The following is a 20,495-nucleotide window of genomic DNA, read 5'->3' as shown; positions in this document are numbered from 1 at the left end:
TGTGTGAACTTGTTGTGATTTAGTATGTCTTGTTGTGTATCTTGAGCTTATGATGAGAATATGGTGAATTATTGGTTGTTGATGAGGTTTGATAATGATTATAAGAAATGATAATGACATATTGATGTATGATGAATAAATGTTGTATGATCATGAATTATTGGATTCAACATGATAGAAATAGATATTGATATGTTGAGAAAGGGATGAAAAGGGTATAGAAATGATTTGGATGGATCTTGGTGTTGATTTGGGTTAAGAAACTTTGGTTTGAAAATGAAATATTGGAAAATAGAGGTTTTGAATATTTTTGGTAAAAACAGATTTTTAACGAACTTTGGTGGACCATAATTTGAGCCTCGGATTTTGGATTTAAATGAAATTTATTTCAAATTAAAGACAATTTATAGAGCTTTACAACGGTATGAAGTTTGTGAAAAACAAAATTTTGTAGAGGAAATTATGAACGTCGGACTTTATATGCCAAAAATTGAATTTTTCCTAAGTTGCAGAAAACCAGAAATTCTGGTATGTGTGCATACGCATAGAACAGAGAGTGTGTTTTGGCTCATGCGTACGCACGAGGGTGTGCGTATGCACACCGTGAGGATTTCGCAAGTGTGCGTACGCACACAGTGATGCATACGCATAGGAAGGGAAAGTCACTTTGTTGCGTGCGTATGCATAGCAATGATGCATACGCACACCTCTCTGTTTTATACAAAAATTTTGTTTTTTACAATTTGACCTTCCCGGTGATGCACCACTATTTCGTGGTATATTTTGTGCTTAATTTAGGGATTTTATCAACTTTTCTCACATTTATTCAATGAAATAGCATGGTTTCATGACTTTCTCCTAATTTGTGCTTAAGAGTGAAAACATGCTTTTTAAGCCTTTAATTTGCTAATTTTAATTCACCTTTGATTCCACTAGATGTCTTGATGTATTTGTTAGTGAATTTAGGTTGAAAAGGCTAGGAATGGATTATAGGAGTGAAGAAAAAAGCATGCATAGTAGAGAACTCATGGAAAATCAAGGATTGGGAGTGAATTCATCGACGCGCACGCGTGGAACGACGCGCATGCGTGAATATGAAGTCACATGGCAACATGTACGTGTGACATAATGCGTACGCGTGGAAAGAAAAAATGCCAAGCGATGCGTACGCATGACCCATGCGTACGCATCGTAGCTCGTACGTGACCTCATTAAAGTGAAAACGCTGGGGGCGATTTCTGAGCTTCCCAAGCCCAAATCCAACTCATTTCTGAGCCTATTACATGCAGAAATCAAGAGGAGCCAAGGGGGGAGAACATAGTTTAGTTTTCATCATGCTTTAGGATAATTTCTAGAGAGAGAAGCTCTCTCTTCTCTCTAGAATTAGGTTAGATGTAGATTAGGATTTCTTAGATCTAGGTTTAATTCATGCTTTGATTTATTTTTCCTTTCTAATTTATTGTTCCTTTACCTTTGCTTCTCTAGTTTAGTATTTTACTCTTTGTATTTGTTTACTTTGTTGTTGATGCACTCTTGTTTCTTCTATTTTCCTTTAATGCAATTTATGTTTGATTTCTTTTATTGTTTAATTGCTTTGTTGTTGTTAATTCTCTTGCAATTGATAGTTGTAGATTTACTTTTCTTGCAATTTTATTATGTTTTCCTTTTATGCCTTCCAAGTATTTGACAAAATGCTTGGAAGGATTTTAGAGTAGATTTTTCTATTCTTGGCTTGGGATGGTAACTTAGGTGAACTTGAGTTGCTAATGTTCAAGTAATTGATGATTGGTGTCCATTAACTCTAGCTTCCACTAAATTAATTAGTGAAGTGGCTAGGACTTATGGATTAGGATTGGTGTAGCTCATTTGACTTTCCTTTACTTGTTAGAGGATGACTTAATGGGATTAATCCTTGCAATTATCATGTTGTGGTTAGTAACAGGGATAAAGATCCTTGACCATCATTCCTTGCCAAGACCTTTTTATAATTTGAGTTTCCTTTACTTTTCTTGTCTCTTATCCGAAACCCCAAAAATAGTTGTCCCATAACCAATAATAAGAACACTTTCCTGCAATTCCTTGAGAGACGACCCGAGGTTTGAATACTTCGGTTATTTTTATTGGGGTTTGTACTTGTGACAAACAAATTTTTGATTGAGGATTCTTTGTTGGTTTAGAAACTATACTTGCAACAAGATTTCAATTGAGAAATTCTATACTGACAAAAATCTCTTCATCAAAATGGCGCCGTTGCCAGGAATTTGCAAATGTGTGCCTTGTTATTGGTTATTGTACATATGTTAATATTGTGAATAGTTTGATTTTTGGATTGCTTGTTAGTTTTGTTAGTTTTAGAACTTTGTTTCATTATTTCTTGTTAGCTTTTGTCTTTATTTTCTCTTTTCACTATGAATTCTTATCCTTTTGGCTATGAGTGTGGTTACAACTATGTTGTAGGAAGTGGAGATTACAATGAGAATATGCATCAAGGGTGAAACAATCAAGGATGGGAGGAGCCCCAAGCATATGTGCAACCTTCTTGGCAACAACCTCCTCCGGTTTCTTATAGGAATAATCCAACCCCTAATTCATATCAATCCAATAGCTATGGTGGACATCCTTGTGACTCTCAACAACACCCATCATATGCCTATGAACCCCTTCCTCAACATAATCCTCAACCATACTCACAAGCCCCTTTTTACCAAACACCTTCATATGACCCTAATCCTTACCCACCATACCAACAACCATATGAGCCATATGAACCACACATAGAACCACTACCATTCCAACCTCAACACCTCCAAGAATCACTTCCTCCATACTATTACCAAGATGAACCACCTCCAATGTATGCAAATTTTCACCCACAAGATGAATTCTACTTTCCACCACAACCCTCCATGGAAGAATATTCATGTCCATCGATCCAAGAGCAATATGATCTTACTTATGTTAGCAATTTGGAACAAGAATCAAGGGATGGCCTCAAGGAATCAATGGATCAGCTTTAAGTAACCATCTGTCAAAAGATAGACTCATGGGATTCATACCACAAGCAAAACATGTTCAAGGATGATTGTGGAGGAGCAACCATGGAGTATGTTGTGCAACAAGTGGAAAAACTGGAGAGTGTTGAACCACCACACCCCTACCAAGAAGAACCACCTTCCTATTATGAACCTCTCCTCCAAAACAATGAACCTTCCTATCCACCCCAATCTCCAATAGATGAAATCCTTAATCTTATCCTTCAAGGGCAAGAAGAGATGAAAAGAGAGGTGCTAGAATTCACGGCCACCTTGGACGAGGTGGTAAACTGATTAGCCTCCCAGTGCTTGAACACTCAAAGCACTCCTATGGCCACATGTGGAGAATCAAATGAGGAGCATAGCATGAAAGAAAGATTGGAAACTCTGGTGGAAAATGAGGAATGTGACTTTGTGTTGGAACAATTGGAGGAAGCTATGATTGTTGAAGAAGAGGAAGAATTGGTTGAAGACTTAGGAGATGCAGAACCTCCATGGGAACCTAGAGTTAAGGGAAACCCCTCCAAGAAGATTGAAGTTGATGTTAAGGAGGAAAGTGCACAAATAAAAATAAGATTGAAGATTGAAGTCGATCCCACGGAGATTGTTGGCTTGAAGTAAGCTATGGTCATCTTGTAAATCTCAATCAGGCGGATTCAAATGGTTATGAGGTTTTGATAATTAAAAGATAAATAAAACATAAAATAAGATAGAAGTACTTATGTAATTTACTGGTGGGAATTTCAGATAAGCGTTTGGATATGTTTTGTCGCTTCTGAACCTCTGCTTTCCTATTGCCTTCATCCAACCATGCGTGCTCCCTTCCATGGCAAGCTGTATGATCCTCTCGGATGAAAAATACCAAGTACAATCTTTGTACGGCTAATCAACTGTCAGATTTCTCGTCTTGGATGAAAAATACCATGTACAGCTACCGCACAACTAATCATCTGTCGATTTCCACTAGCGTCGGAATAGGACCCTTATCCTTTTGCACACTGTTACTATGCCCATCATTCATAGGTATGAAGCTCGTCACAGTCATCCCTTCCCAGATCCTACTCGGAATACCACAGACAAGGTTTAGACTTTTTGGATCTCAGGAATGCTGCTAATGGTTCTAGCCTATACCACCAAGATACTAATCTCACGGACTCAGTCTGTGTGTTAGATACCTAAGAGAATATACTCCGGCTGTCGTCCAATGACTACGTTGAACATCATGTAGACCGCTTGTGGTTGTCAGGCACGCGGCTCTTGGCTAAGCGAGTAATGAAGATAGTGGGTGATTGTCATGGGTTACCCCTTCATTCTGACTTAACTGAATTAAGTACAAGAGTATATCTTGGAGAAGAAGTAGGCGTGAATTGAAAGAAAAACAATAGTACTTGCACTAATTCATGAAGAACAGCAGAGCTCCACACCTTAATCTATGGGGTGTAGAAACTCCACCGTAGAAAATACATAAGTGAAAAAGGTCTAGGCATGGCCAAGAGGCCAGCCTCCCAACGTGAGAAGATAGTCTATGATAGCATAAAAGTCTCTCAAATAAATCTCTAAAAGTAGTTTTTATACTCAACTAGTTACTAGGGTTTACAGAAATTAAGTAACTAAGTGCAGATAGTGCAGAAATCCACTTTCGGGGCCCACTTGGTGTGTGCTTGGGCTGAGCATTGAAGCTTTCACGTGCATAGGCCATCCTTGGAGTTAAACGCCAGCTTGGGTGCCAGTTTGGGCGTTTTACGCCAGTTTTGGTCTCTGGTGGGCTTTTGAACGCCAGTTTGGGCCATCAAATCTCGGGCAAAGTATGGACTATTATATATTGCTGGAAAGCCCAAGATGTCTAATTTTCAAAGCAATTAAGAGCGCACCAATTTGGGTTCTGTAGCTCTGGAAAATCTATTTCGAGTGCAGGAGGGTCAGAATCCAACAGCATCTGCAGTCCTTTTTCAGCCTCTGAATCAGATTTTTGCTCAGGTCCCTCAATTTCAACCAGAAAATACCTGAAATTATAGAAAAATACACAAACTCATAGTAAATTATAGAAATGTGATTTTTGAATAAAAAATAATAAAAATATAATAAAAAGTAGATGAAACATACTAAAAACTATATAAAAATAATGCCAAAAAGGGTATAAATTATCCGCTCATCAGAGGAAAGTGCACAACCTCCAAAGAATATTTCATATGAAGAATTGGATGGGATAGAGCAAGAATTGAGTTCCCATGGCAATGAAGATCATGCATCAAATCCTAGTGGTGAAGAATCTTTTGAAGTTGAAGAACTTTCTCCCGGTGAATTTGAAAGTGTTGTGGGGGTGGACTCCTCTCATCCTCCCAATTATAATTTGAGTAAGAGAAAAGAGTTAGATAAAATTGATGAGTAAAGGATTGAAATTAAGGAATCTCGTGAAGAGGTGGAGGTCCTTAGAAAAAGAAGGACAGGAGTTGAATACGCTTTATCAAGAACCTTGGAAGTTTCTTCACCTAGGTTGTCATCTACTCCTACATTTGAGTGGGTAAAAGTCATCTCTATTAGCTTTATTGTCCCACTTGAGTATGGCTTGCTTGAAACAGATGGTCAACTTAGGGAACTTTGTGGGATGAAGCGTAAGAGAAGGATGTTTCATGGTTGCTGTTGCAAATCAAGGCTCATTTTGGTTGACACATCAAAGATGAGATACAAAGGTTGAACTAGTGCTCAATTAGGTAGGTCTAGAAGGAGAGTTTGACACTTCATTGAGAATTCATCTTGCTTGCCATCCGGATGCACTAATGATAATCAACTTGAAGATGGGCGTAGAAATAAAGTTTGGGATCCAGGAATACATGAGGATCAAATTTGGGAGCCCTTAGCTTGTACAGAACTCCATCAGGGCTTGGTGACATCAATTTTGAAGAATGGAACTTATTGGAGATTCAAGAATTGGTGGATGTTCCAAGATGAATTCAAGCACAAGCCACCTTGATGAGGAGCTCCCCATAAGTCCAACTTAAGGACAATAAATAAAAGTGCTAGGTGGGAGACACCCACCACGGTAACATCTTCTCTTTTTCTCTTTTGTAAATATTGGTAGAATTAGTTTAATTTCATGTTTTGATTGGTTTGTTGAGTTTAGTTGGTAGTCTAGTATGTTAAATAAGGTTTGAGAGTGTTTTGGTAGCTGTTTGGAGGTTTGGAATGCTTGGTTTGGTGCAAGAACTTGAAAAATTTTGAAAAACAGAGCACCACCCCACGCCTACGCGTCACCCACGCATACGCGTGACTCCAAGTTTTTTGTCAATCCACACACACGCGTCACCCACGCGTACGTGTGGATCCAAAATTTTCACCTCCATACAAATTCCAGAGAGTTGTGCGAGTTTTGGGTTGGAGTTGTGCGTTTCGCACAAAGCCATCCACGCGTACGCGTCACCCCATGTGTTCGCGTCGCCTCTCTGAGTAACCCATCACGTGTACGCGTGCCCCACACGTACGTGTCGCTCCCATTTCACCACCCCACGCTTATGCGTCACTCCACGCGTACGCGTGGAATGCCTTGTTTCACCACTCCTTTTTTCTTCTATCCTTTCCATTCTTTCCTTCTTCTTTCTTCCTCTCTTTTCTTTCCATCCTTCAACCATCATCTAACACTACCAAACACCATTTATAACCATTCCTTTTAGTTAGTTAATTGTTTAGCTAGTTTCATTTTTGTTTGAATTTCTATTTTTCATTATATGTGTTGGATTATTAATTTTGTTTACTGTTTATTGCTGCTTATTACTAACTGAATGCTATTTTAGCATAATTGTTTTTGGGTATTCATTGTTGGGTTCTTTGTTGAGGTTGCAATTTATTACTTGGTTTTGAATTTTTCATGCTTAACCTTTGTGAATACCAAGTGAATGAGAATTGCCCTCCAGCTTCTTAAACCTTTTTGAATTTCATGATTTGGCCACCATGTGATTTGAATCCTTTTCTTTGATTAGGCAATTTCTTGATGGATGTTGTGCATTTATCTTAATGCATTGTGTTTCTTGATCATATGCATCCATATGTTGTGCTTATGCCCTAAATGACATGATTGACCATTAATTGTTTACTTATGTGTTCTACACATATTTGAAACTAGTCATTTTGGCACAATGATTCTTTTGTGAAATTAGATTAGAAGCTCACCTAGGGACTCTCTTTTGAAATTCTCAAGCTATATGGACCATGCTTGTTATGTGATTGACTTTTCACCTCTAGTTTTCTTTTACTACATTGCATAGCAATCGTGTTTCCCATCTTATGTCCATTAGGTGATGTGAGCCCAAATTCAAAGTGTGACATTGTTGATGTGTGAGCTTTACATTTCGATTGGTTCACTGAGTTTAGTTACACATCAATCAATGTCAACTCATTATCCAATTCACAATTGGTTGATTTTTGCTTGAATGCTTTTATGCTTCTTTATTGCTTGTCTTAACTTACAAGTTTACTTTAAAGTATTTCAAGTACACTAGAATAAGTGAAGTGCATGTTCCTTTCTTGTAACTGTGACATAGCTTTTTACGTTAGTATCTGTGTTCTAAACAGCGTGCAACTTAGAATGCACAATCACTTTTATCCATGTCACACATTGGGTTACTCACTTCATTCTAGTGATTTACCTTATTCCAACAATATATGCTTCCTTTCTTTTGTATTTACTTTTCTTACTATCCTGCCTTCTATTTTCAGGATGAGTCATTATAAGCAAAAATGAAAGCAGGATAAATAACATGCAGCAGCCGGTTGATCCACCAGCTGAAGGTGGCAACCCGTGTAGTCGCCGTACCCCCTTGCTCATTTTTGAATGCACCAAGGACGGTGCAAACTTTTAAGTGTGGGGAGGTCGTCCGACCAGTCGGCGTTTTTGGGTGACAAATTTCTAATCCCAACACTTTTGCATTTCTTTTGTAGGTCTTTTAGGATTTTTTGTTGCATTTTCTTAATTTGCATATATATACATAATAAGGTTAGTCAAAATAATAAAATTTTGGAACTTGCTTGAATTATATATTGTGGATCATGATTTTTGAGCTAAGAACACAAGCTTGTGAGTTTTGAGCCTAATTGTGTGGTTACATCTCATAACCACTATTTTTCCTTCTTGTGTGCATCATTCTCTTTCTATGATTGTAATCTTTGATTTGTTTGATTCTATATATCCATTATTTTGTGTATACATACATTTATATGATTGAGAGCATCATTCATTTAGCTCACTTACCCAAATAGCCTACCTTTCATCAACCATTGTTAGCCAACTTTGAGCCTACGATTAACCCATTTTGTTCTTTAATTTTGCACATTATAAGCCTTAAAGCGAAAAAATAATAAATGTCCCTTGTTTGGATCTTTGATTAGCTTAGGCTAGTGAGTGTGTATCATTCAAGTGTTGGGAAACTTGGGACATTGGTTGAGGTAGGAGTGTGTTTTTAATTTCATTGAAATTATTGGGAATTGGGTACATACTCATGTGTTAATTAAATGTAAAACCATATGCATTGATACTTTTGTATATACTCTATTGCAAAAAGAAAAAAAAATGAGAAAATAAAAAGTAAAAAATATATATATATATATAGAAAAAGAAAGAAAAAGCAAAGCAATAAAAAGAGGAGAAAATGCCCCAAAGTGAAGCTCAATAATAATCAATGCATATGAGTTGTGATCAAGAAAAAAAAGCATGAGTGTGTGAAAAAAGTGAAGAATGGGTAGTTAGGTTAGCATTCAAATTGTATAGGTTGCTATATAGGTTAGGTGGGAAGTTTAAGTTAATCAAAGATTCAAATTCTAGTCCACTTGACCATATGCGTCCTTCCTTGACCCTAAGCCCATTACAACCCATGGATAAGACCTCATGATATTTGTATGCATGATGAAATAACTATTGATTGTTAGATGAAAAATAAATCTTAGAGATCATGATTAGAGGAGAATTGAGTGAATCAACCCTATACACTTGAGTGACTAGAGCGGATACACATCCGGTGAGGGTTCGATTGCTCAATTACATGTTTTCACCTAGAATCATCATTTTTCTTGCAAGTTTGTAAAATATTTAATAACTCAATCCAATTGTGGTTTGGCTCGGTTGTTAATACCTTTAGCCCTTATGCATATATGTTTTCTTGGAAGTTAATTTATTTTGACCAAGTAATTGTATCCATATAGATAGTTGCATTTAGATAGGTTGCATCTAGTTAGTTTGCATTTAATAAATGATGATACCCTTTGTCTCTTTCTTGGATTAGCATGAGGACATGCTTGGTTTAAGTGTGGGGAGACTTGATGCACCACTATTTTGTGATACATTTTGTGCTTAATTTAGGGGATTTTATCAAATTTTCTCACATTTATTCAATGAAATAGCATGGTTTCATGACTTTCTCCTAATTTGTGCTTAAGAGTAAAAACATCCTTTTTAGGCCTTTAATTTGCTAATTTTAATTCACCTTTGATTCCACTAGATGCCTTAATGTGTTTGTTAGTGAATTCAGGTTGAAAAGGCTAGGAATGGATCAAAGGAGTGAAGAGAAAAGTATGCATAATGGAGAACTCATGGAAAATCAAGGATTGGGAGTGCATTCATCGACACGCAAGCGTGGAACAACGCGCACACGTGAATATGAAGTCGCACGGCGACGCGTACGCGTGACATGACACGTATTCGTGGAAAGCAAAAATGCCAAGTGACGCGTACGCGTGACTTATGTGTACGCGTCGTAGCTCGCACGTGACCTCATTAAAGTAAAAATGCTGGGGGCAATTTCTGAGCTTCCCAAGCCCAAATCCAACTCATTTCTGAGCCTATTACATGCAAAAATCAAGAGGAGCCAAAGGGAGAGAACATAGTTTAGTTTTCATCGTGCTTTAGGATAGTTTCTAGAGAGAGAAGCTCTCTCTTCTCTCCCGACGTGCACACATGGCCGACGCGCACGCGTCACTCACGATTTTTACTCTCTCACGCGTGCGTCTGACCGATGCGTACGCATCACTGTATTGATATAAGTGCCCAGTAGAAAATCTAGAGAGTTGCGTTGGTACTGTGCTGGTTTTGTGCGAGGAGCACAAAATGCACCCACGCGTACGCGTGACTGATGCGTACGCATCGCGCTACCTTTCTGTTACCCATGCATGCGCATGTACAATACTCATGCGTCACTTCCCTTTTTCCGCTTTCCACTCGTGCGCGTGGGCGACGAGCACGCATGACCATGTTTTCAGCAAAAGTGGATTTTGAGTTTTCAAAGCCAAATTTCAGACTTCTAAGTCTTTATTTTCATTTTTTAAGTCCCAAATTTTTATAATATGCCTAGTAATGAAAAGAAGCTAGGACATGTGATAACTTGTGGGTGAAATAAAGTGATAATCAATGATGAATAATGAGTAATGATGATTGTATGAGTTACTGAGGATGATGGTGGAAGTGCTGTGTATAGTATGAGCCAGATGGCTGTGATAAGAATTGAATTATGGCTGAGTATGTATATGTATATGATTAATGATTAAATATGGTAAATGAATAATGATGGAAAATGTTGAATGTGATGTGTGATCCCGGGTAGTAGGCAGTGGCGTTGTCCGCTTGCTCCGGGTATGAGATGGGGATAGAGGATTATGATAAATGAGTTTAATTATGGGGTTTTGAATGAATGTATGTTGGAGATGCCTGGGTAGTAGTAACGATTTTTGTCCGTCCCACTTGCTCCAGGTCAGAGATTGTGACGCCTGGGTAGTAGCGACAATAGTGGTGGTTCCACCCGCTCCAGGTTGAGCTTTTAAATAACTGCCTAGGTAGATGCAGTGGCATTGACCCACTTGCTCTGGGATGTGGTGAGATATACCTTCCTGGGTAGATGCAGTAGCATTGATTCCACTTGCTCTGGGTTTGGTTTGCAACTCCTGGGGTAGATGCAGTGGTTAGCCCCTACTTGCTCCCAGTCGAGGTTGATTTAAGATTGATGAAACTATTTGAGTTTTGGATTTCCTTGGGTAGATGCAGTGGGTTAGATCCACTTGCTCCAGGTTGAGATCCGAGATTATGTTGACCCCATGTCGTATGTGTGGCCGGACACTGTAAAATTTGCAAACGAGCTCGCCCCCGTCGTTAAACACCAGCGAGGGTGTTATATGTCTATGTTGAAAATTACTCAAGTAGAGGATGCGCGACAGGGGGATTGTCCAATGGTTAGCTACCAGGACGTGTCGGGTTGGCTATATAACCGACAGATGATATCATCAACCATAGGACAGGCATACATCATTTGCATATGTTTGAATTGTTTGGGTTTGCCTATTTATTTGGATTGCTATATCATATATGCTATGTTACCTGACTGTATGCTATCTATTCTACTTGTACCTTAATTGTGTATTACTTGTTTGTATTGATTGTGTTTGTACAACTGAGAGGTCCCTCATGCTGGTGTCGGTTGACGCTGAGGTCTATTCTTGTTGAAATGGAATAATGATATGATTAATTTAAAATGATGATTATTGAATGAGGTAATTTAAGTTCCTTGGGTGGACGCAGTGAAGTGATTTCAGTTGCTCTAAGTAGAAAATAAGACAATTTGAGTTCCCTGGGTAGATGTAGTGAAGTGATTTTACTTACTCTAGGTAGAAAACGAGATAATTTGAGCTCCCTGAGCAGACACAATGAAGTAATTTCACTTGCTGCAGGTGAGGATATGAGGTATTGATATAGAATTATGGAGACAGAATAGCTGGTGATGGTTTTAGATATAATTCTGATTGTGAATTGTCGGAGAGTTAGAAAGTTGGGAAGCATGACGAATATGAATTAGATTTAGCATTCCCTTATGACAGTTGCCTGTTTATGGATTAGCGAGAACATAGGGTGAATATTTGGTGAAAGGAAGTTTAAGATGCTTAGTGAGCTTTTATTGCAATGCATTGTATTTATTTGGCACTTTTACCGTACTAGGAACCCATGGGTCGGGGGTTCTCATTCCGTATATATCTCTTGTTTTTCAGATACAGGTCCAGGTGCTCAGAAATGAGTTGTGGTTCATCTGAGAGATGGCGAAGATCTTTATATTCTCCACTTTATATTTTACTTAGAATCTCTCCACCTTTATTTTGAAATGCTTATATTATGTATTGAACTCATTTGAACTTACCTACAGAGGTTTTTATGTTTTTTTTTGGGAGAAATTAGGAGATACTGTTGTCAGCTACTGTTATACTGTACCCTAGCCGGCCTAAACTTCGCGGGTCGCGACTAGTGGCTATTTACTTATGCTATATGTCTATATACTGTCCTTCTCTTATTCTCCTTTAAGCCTTTATCAGCATATCGCTTTCGACTTCATGCTTCATTTTGTAGCTATCGATACATGAGCGCTAAGATATTCGCAATTTTATTTTTACTCATTTTCATTCTTCTTGATTAATACTCCTTTCAATTTTACTTATAATTATGTATTAAAAATCTACCTTGAGAGTCGTACCACCTTATTGTCATTGACTTATGACTCGAGCATAAGGATTTGAATATTAGGGTGTTACATTATGGTATCAGAGCAGTTCATCCTCGTGAGCCTGAGGGATGGAACTGCTTATGATTCAATGCATACTCTGAGTCTGTGCCTGTGCTTGTTAGGGTATCTAACCTTACGTCTAGCATGAAGTCCATGAGTGTACCTTTGGTAATTTGAAGCACTTGACTTGAGATATTGAGTCTGATCACCTTGATATCGATTGTTTGGTGTGTATAGGAACCAGATGGCACCTCGTGGACACGGTCGAGGTCGTGAGAGAGGTCGTACTAGTGCTAAGGGACCGGGAATCAACACGAATGACCCGGTAAACTTTATGGCGGCAGTGGAGAACATGGTTGCTGCTATGCAGGCCACTGCAGAGGCTCTTGGGCAATAGATAAACAATAATGGCATTGGTAGAAGTGAAGTTCAGGGCCTGATGACACTGCCAACCTTCTTAAAGGTTAATCCACCTAAGTTCAAGGGAACCACCAATCCGACTGAAGCCGATACTTGGTTTCAGGCTATGGAGCAAGCACTGCAAGCGCAGTTGGTACCGGAAGAGTATTGTATTGAATTTACTACCTTTCTGCTCACTGGGAAAGCATCGTATTGGTGGCAGGGAGCCCGACGTCTCCTGCAGCAGGGTGATGACCCTATCACCTGGGATGCCTTCCAGGTAGAATTCTATAAAAAGTACTTTTCAAATTTTGCCAGGACGGCCAAGGAACTTGAGTTACTGCAGCTGAAGCAGGTTGCTGTGTCTGTGTCTGAGTATACAAACAAATTTGAGGAGCTATTCAGGTTTTCCCATATGTGTCAGGGAGCTCCGAGAGACTTCGAGGAATGGAAGTGCATTAAGTATGAAGGAGGGCTATGGAGCAATATCTTAAGTTCAGTGGGACCAATGGAGATTAGAACTTTCTCAGAGTTGGTAAATAAGAGCAAGGTTACTGAAGAGTGTGTAAAAAAGGCAGCTGCAGAGAAAAGAAGTCATAGGGGACCTTTTCAACAGAACCGAGGGAGGGACTTTGCTCCAAGGGGTCAAGATTTTAAGAGAGCAAGTTATAATCCACAGCCCCAGCAAGCCCAAGACAATCCCCAAAGGAACAACAACAACAATCACCAAGGGAGGAGGTATGGAAAGCAACCTCAGAATGAAATGACTTGTAGGCGGTGTGGAAGCTACCATCCGGGAACTTTGTGTCGAGCTGGATTGGGACTTTGCTATAGTTGTGGAGGAGCTGGACACATGTTCTGGAACTGTCTTGAGAAAGTAAATTGGAATACTGCCAAGGGCCAACAACAAGGTCGTTTGTTCACTGTGACGACGCGGGATACCACTAGATCCGACGGTTTGGGAAGAGGTAAGTGAAAGATCGGTAACAACGTGTTAAAAGTACGATTAAGTTGGTATTTGATTTTGGCTATCATAGATAGAAATCTAGTGAATGTCAGTCATGCTAAGTTGTAGTTTAATACTTGAGGAAATAAGTGATTGGATTAGTACTAGACGAGAAATCAGGGTGACGCAGCGGAAGTTTGGGGAAACAATAAAATAGAATAATTGCAAATGGGAGCTAGAGAGGATCATTAGAAATACTTTAGGTTTGAATACCTGGAAGGTTTAGTGAATTAATGCCAATAGTGATTCGTAAGTAGTTAAGTTTAATTGTGCCTATGGGGTTAGATTGATTCTAAAATAGCTGTGTAAATGATGCCAGGGCATCTTAGCTAGTTTCATAAGTCATTTTGTGTTTGTTTTAGGTTAGTTTTATGCAATTTCTTAGGCAATAAGCAAGTATTTTGTTGAGTATGCATTCATATCTTGATTCAATCAAACATTGTGAATTCTAAATATTTTCATGAGAATAAGGCAAGAGTTGATTGATGTAATGAGTAATGCATTATCTCATGATTAGAACAAAGCTTTGATGCAATTTGTTTGATTAATTTCAGGTAAGGAGAAGTAGAGAAAAGCCACGTTAGTGCCACCAACGTGGCCATTAATGTGAAAAAAAGGACAGCTTGCAACGTTAGTGGTGAAGTTAGCACCACTAACGTGTTCGAAGGCCAAATAAGCCCACGTTAGTGCCACTAACGTGGGTACTAATGTGGATAAAGGGGGAGTTTGCAACGTAGTGGTGAAGTTAGCACCACTAACGTGTTCGAAGCCAAGGTTTGCCCACGTTAATGGCCACATTAATGCCACTAATGTGAGTCATTAACGTGGAAGAAAGGTTGTCTTGGACGTTAATGGTGAAGTTAACACCATTAACGTGATCAAGGGTTAGGAAAGGCTACGTTAGTGGCCACGTTAGTGCCACTAACGGTGGGGTTAACGTGACTCAAAGGGGTTGGGGACGTTAGTGACCAAGTTAGTGTCACTAACGTCTTCGAACCAGGAATTTACACTTAACGTTAACCACACTAACGGCCTGACTAAGCTCAAGGGCCACATCCAGAGACTTGCAGACTTAACTGAAGATCAGAGAAGTAGTATATATAGGGGTAGTTTTAAACTAGAGAGAGAATTGGGACATGGGGGATCCAGGATTGTAAACACCCAAAATTACTTTTCTTTGAATTCAGTTTTACTTTTAATGCAATTGACATTTCCATTTTCCATTCCCAGAGCTATGAACAACTAAACCCCTCTTCATTGGGTTAGGGAGCTCTGTTTTAATTCAATGGATCAATTATAGTTCTTATTCTTCTTCTTCTTTCCATTATCTTTGATTTGCTTGAAAGCTTTCGCTTTTCATCCAATTGAGCAATTGTCTTGGAAGAGAAATTGCTCATACTTGGATTTTGTTTAAACCTTGGAAGAGGAATGAGGAAATCATGCTAGAAATGCTTTCTCACGTTGGACTGGATTGGGGTTGGATTGATATAGTGACATATAATCCTACCGATGCTTTGATCTAGAAGAACATTTGGTATAATCAGTGATCGTACTTCATCTTTTCCCATGAGCAATTAGATCAAGGAATTGGGCAATTGTTCAAGCTTAGAGAGATTGAATTGCCAAGGAATTGGGATTCAATCACCTAAGATTGAATGAACTTGATTTGGAGAGTGCAACATCTCCTGAACCCAATGATCTTCCCATTTCTGATCTTACCATTCTCTATATTCTGTTATTTACTTTGATGTTCATTCCCCCATTCCCATTTAATTTTTAGCGAATTTACTTTTCTGCAATTTACTTTCTGCCATTTACATTCTACCATTTACCTTCCATCATTTACATTTCTTGCCATTTACGTTTTCTGCCATTTAATTTCTGTAAATCACAACTCAATTCTATTTAGTTCAACTAGAACACTCCTCTGGTTAAAGTTTCTCAACTAATCAATCCTTGTGGGATTTGACCTCACTCTACTTTGAGTTTTTACTTGATGACAATTCAGTATACTTGCCGAAGGGAATTTGTAGAGATACAGATTTCTCTGTATCAAGTTTATGGCGCCGTTGCCGGGGATTGATTTTGCATTGACAATGATTAAATCGGAGGATAACTAGATTGAACACTTTTCTTTTCTTCTGTTGATTAGTCTTTATTTCAGTTTGTTTACTATCATTCTTAGAGGTTTCACTTGTTTTCGTTGTTTATTTACATTCCTGCACACTAATTCACTAACTTTTTGACAAATTGCACCAATCACTCTAACCATAAGTCTTAACAAGAGTGAGTCCTTCACTTGTCTTTTGCTTGTTTGTTTTGCTGTGTGTATGACAGGTAGAAGAGGAGGAGCTTCAACTTCTTTTGATGGTGAACCTGAGAGGACGTTCCTTAGAGTAAGGAGGGAAGGAAGAGGTAAATAATAGTTGGTGAGGAAGAGTTGGAAGAAAATCTAGACGTTACTATGGCGGAAGAAGTACACAATCATGTTGGAGAGGGTGCTCGTAACCATGTTGGGCAAGAGAGAATAGTTATAGGCTCTTTCATCAACCCAAACCCAGGGAATTGTGGAAGTAGCATCCTAAAACCAAACATCCATGCCAACAACTTTGAGCTAAAACCACAACTCATCACCCTGGTTCAAAATAATTGCTCATTTGGAGGAAGTGCCTAAGAAGACCCCAACCAACATCTAACCACATTCTTGAGAATATGTGACACTGTGAAGGCCAATGGCATTCATCTTGACACATATAGATTGCTTTTGTTTCCCTTTTCTCTTAGGGACAAAGCATCTAAGTGGCTTGAGTCATTTCCTAAGGAGAGTCTTACCACCTGGGAGGATGTTGTCAACAAGTTTCTAACAAAATTTTACCCTCCACAAAGGATAATCAAGTTGAGAATGGAGGTGAAAACCTTCAGGCAGCTGGATGGAGAAACTTTGTATGAAGCCTGGGAGAGATACAAAGAGCTAACAAGAAGATGTCCCCCTGATATGTTCAACGAATGGGTGCAGCTGTACATTTTCTATGAAGGTCTTTCTAGGGAAACAAAGATGGCCCTGAACTACTCTTCAGAAGGCTCTCTCAATACTAAAAGGACCATAGAAGAGGCCATAGATATCATTGAAACAGTGGCTAATAACGAGTACTTCTATACCTCAGATCGGAGCACCAATAGAGGAGTGATGGAGCTGAGTCACATGGATGCATTGCTAGCTCAAAACAAGTTGATTACCAAGCAATTGGTAGACCTCACAAAGCAGATGGAGAGGAACTAAATTGCAGCAGTCAATACTCAACCACCAGCTCAAGAAGGGGTGAACACAGAGAAAGGAGGTGATTGGGAACAAGCCAATTATGTTGCAAAATCAGCAAGACAACGCTATGATCCACACTCCAAAACCTATAATCCTGATTGGAAGAACCACCCAAACTTCACTTACCAACACTCCAACCAGAGACCATACCAACCCCTACACAACAACTCTTTCCAACCTCCATATCAAGCACAAAATAGCCATCCTCAACCTCCAAATTCCAACATACCATCACCATCTGAGGATAGAATCTACCGGATTAAACCCTTGCTTGAAAATCTTTGCAAGGAGTTTCAAGACAACAAAGCATTCAAGGATGAAGTAAGGTCTAATATGAAGAACTAGGGAGATGCCATCAAGAAGCTTGAATTCCAAGTAGGATTTCCTTTTTAGCAAATTCCTAAGTCCATAGATAGCTTCGCAAGTGACACCGAAAAGAATCCAAGAGGAGAAACAAAGAATGTGAGATTGGAAGAATGTAAGATAATCACTATAAGAAATGAAGAGACCTTGGAGGAAGAAACCAGCAAGCCAACAGAGCACAACCAAGGATTTCCAAAGGAGAAATTGGAAGAGATAGAACAAGGCATTAGCCTTGCACAAGGGAAGGATCCAATGGAGAAGGAAACCTTGAAGCCATATGTGCCAATAGCACCATTCCCTCAAAGGATCAGGGGTGGTGAGAAAGAGAAGAGGTATTCTAGGTTTCTAGACACATTCAAGTCTCTTTATATCAGCATTCCCTTCATTGAAGCCCTCCAATAGATGCCCTCATATATAAAATGCATGAAGGAGTTACTAACCAAGAAGAATCCTTTGAAAGGTGGGCAGATAGTAGTGATGACTAAAGAGTGCAGTGCCCTTATCCAGAAGAATTTGCCTACAAAGAAGAGGGACCCAGAGAGTTTTCGCATCCCTTGTGCTATAGGGGATACAATGATTCACAGAGGGTTTTGTGATCTTGGAGCGAGCATAAATTTAATACCCCTGTCTCTCATGAGGAAGCTACAAATCAATGAGTTAAAATCCACAAACATAACCCTTCAACTGGCCGACAAAACCCAGAAACAAGCACTAGGAGTTGTTGAAAATGTGCTGGTGAAGGTAGGGAGGTACTTTCTCCTTACAGACTTTGTTGTTCTTGAGATGAAAAAAAACTCTCTTCATCCAATCATTCTGGGGAGACCATTCTTGGCCACAACCAGAGCACCCATAGATGTTGAGCAAGGGGAGTTGATATTGAGAATACATGATGAACAACTCACCTTTCATGTCTTCAAGCCCTCACATGAGTCTGAACAAGAGAACAAAGACCTAAAGGATGATCACAAGCAGAGCCTCTAAAGATATCCTTGGTAGAAAAACAAGAAATTCAAGTAGTACAACAATCAAAGAAGCCCAAGGAGGAGTTGGAACCACAAGATTAAAAAAAGGACAATAAAAAAGGACCCTCATGACACAAAAATCACTGAAGCACTACTTGAAGGAGAAAAGAGAATTGGGAAGAAGGTGCAAGAGGATGGAAAAATAAGAAAATCCCTACAGAGAACTTCTCTCCTAGGGACAGAGTGATATCAATCCACCAGCCACTGATCCCACGTTATTTTTTTATAATTCCATCTCAGCTGCCTCAAGTGTACACAATCAATAGAATCCTCTCCTTGGAGTATGTAGAAATTCTCAAAGAAGCAAGTGGAGATAGATTTACTATGAGAGGAGAAGACCTGAGACATTACTAGCCACCCTGAGAAAGGCCAATCGTCAAGCTAATGACGTTAAAGAAGCGCTTCATGGGAGGCAACCCATGCTTTATATCCTTTTAGTTTATGTTTTGATAATAGTTAATAATAGTACTCATGATGATCGATTCAAGTTTGACAAGCACTCAATTGAATTCTTGCGTGTAACACATAGTGAAAAACAAGTTTGGTGTGTGATAAACCCATATTTTATGATGTATTTTGTGCTCAATTTAAGTGATTTATTCAATCCTTCACTCACTTATTCATGTAAATTGCATGGTTTTACTTTTCCTTCCTTATTATGTGATATATGTGAAAAACATGTTTCCTATGCTTTAAAAATATTAATTTTAATTACCCTTTATTACCATTCGATGCCGTGATTTGTGTGTTAAGTATTTTCAGATCTCCTAAGGCAAGAATGGCTTAGAGGACAGAAAGGAAACAAACAAAAATGGAAGGAAAGCACAAAAATGGAGTCTTGAAGAAAACGGCAGCGACGTGAACGCATGACTGACGCGGACGCGTGCCTTGAGCAGAACGCAATTGACGCGTACGCGTGACCGACGCGACCGCGTGGAAGAACAGAACTCCAGATGATGCGACTGCATGACCTACGCGGACGCGTGACAGACGCCACGTGCAGAATCTGCAGAAAACGCCCCCAGCGATTTCTGGACCCTTTTTCGGCCCAATTCTGAATCCAGAAACACAGAATATAAGCCAGAGAATGGAGGAATCAAGAAAGAGATCATACATTCATAATTTTAGGATTAGATGTAGTTTTTAGAGAGAGATGTTCTCTCCTCTCTCTTAGGTTTTAGGATTAGGATTCCTCTTAAAGGATTTAGGATTTCAACTTCCTCTCAGGTTCAATATTCCTTTTATATTTTTATTTATTCTAATGCTTTTATTCATATCTGAATCATGTTACCAATTTGGCTTATGAATTCTTCGTATTTAGATTTGAATGTTTTATTTAATATAATTTGAGGTATTTCAGATTTGACTTTGCTTTGCTTTATTTATATGAATGCTTTTAATTTAATTTAGATTTTCCCCTTTTGGCTTTGGTTGATTGATTGGTAACTCTTGAGTTGTCAAACTCATCGTGATTGATAATTGTTATTTTTTCTAATTGAATTGAATTCCGATAACTCTAGTCTTTCCTTAGGTGTTGGCTAGGACTTGAGGATCTAACTAATTAGTCCACTTGACTTTCCTTTGCTTTAGTAAAGGTTAACTAAGTGGGATTTAAACTCAATTCCCATCACCATTGATAAGGATAACTAGGATAGGACTTCTAATTTTCACACCTTGCCAAGAGTTTTATTAGATATTAATTTATTAATTTTTACAATTTATTTTCCTTGTTCAAACCTTTTAAAACCCAAAATTCTACCTTTTTCCATAGCCAATAATAAGTCATACCTCCCTGCAATTCCTTGAGAAGACGACCCGAGGTTTGAATACTTC

Source organism: Arachis hypogaea, chromosome 16, assembly GCF_003086295.3.
Source record: "Arachis hypogaea cultivar Tifrunner chromosome 16, arahy.Tifrunner.gnm2.J5K5, whole genome shotgun sequence".
In the NCBI taxonomy this organism is placed as follows: domain Eukaryota; kingdom Viridiplantae; phylum Streptophyta; class Magnoliopsida; order Fabales; family Fabaceae; genus Arachis; species Arachis hypogaea.
This window is presented reverse-complemented; position numbering follows the sequence as displayed.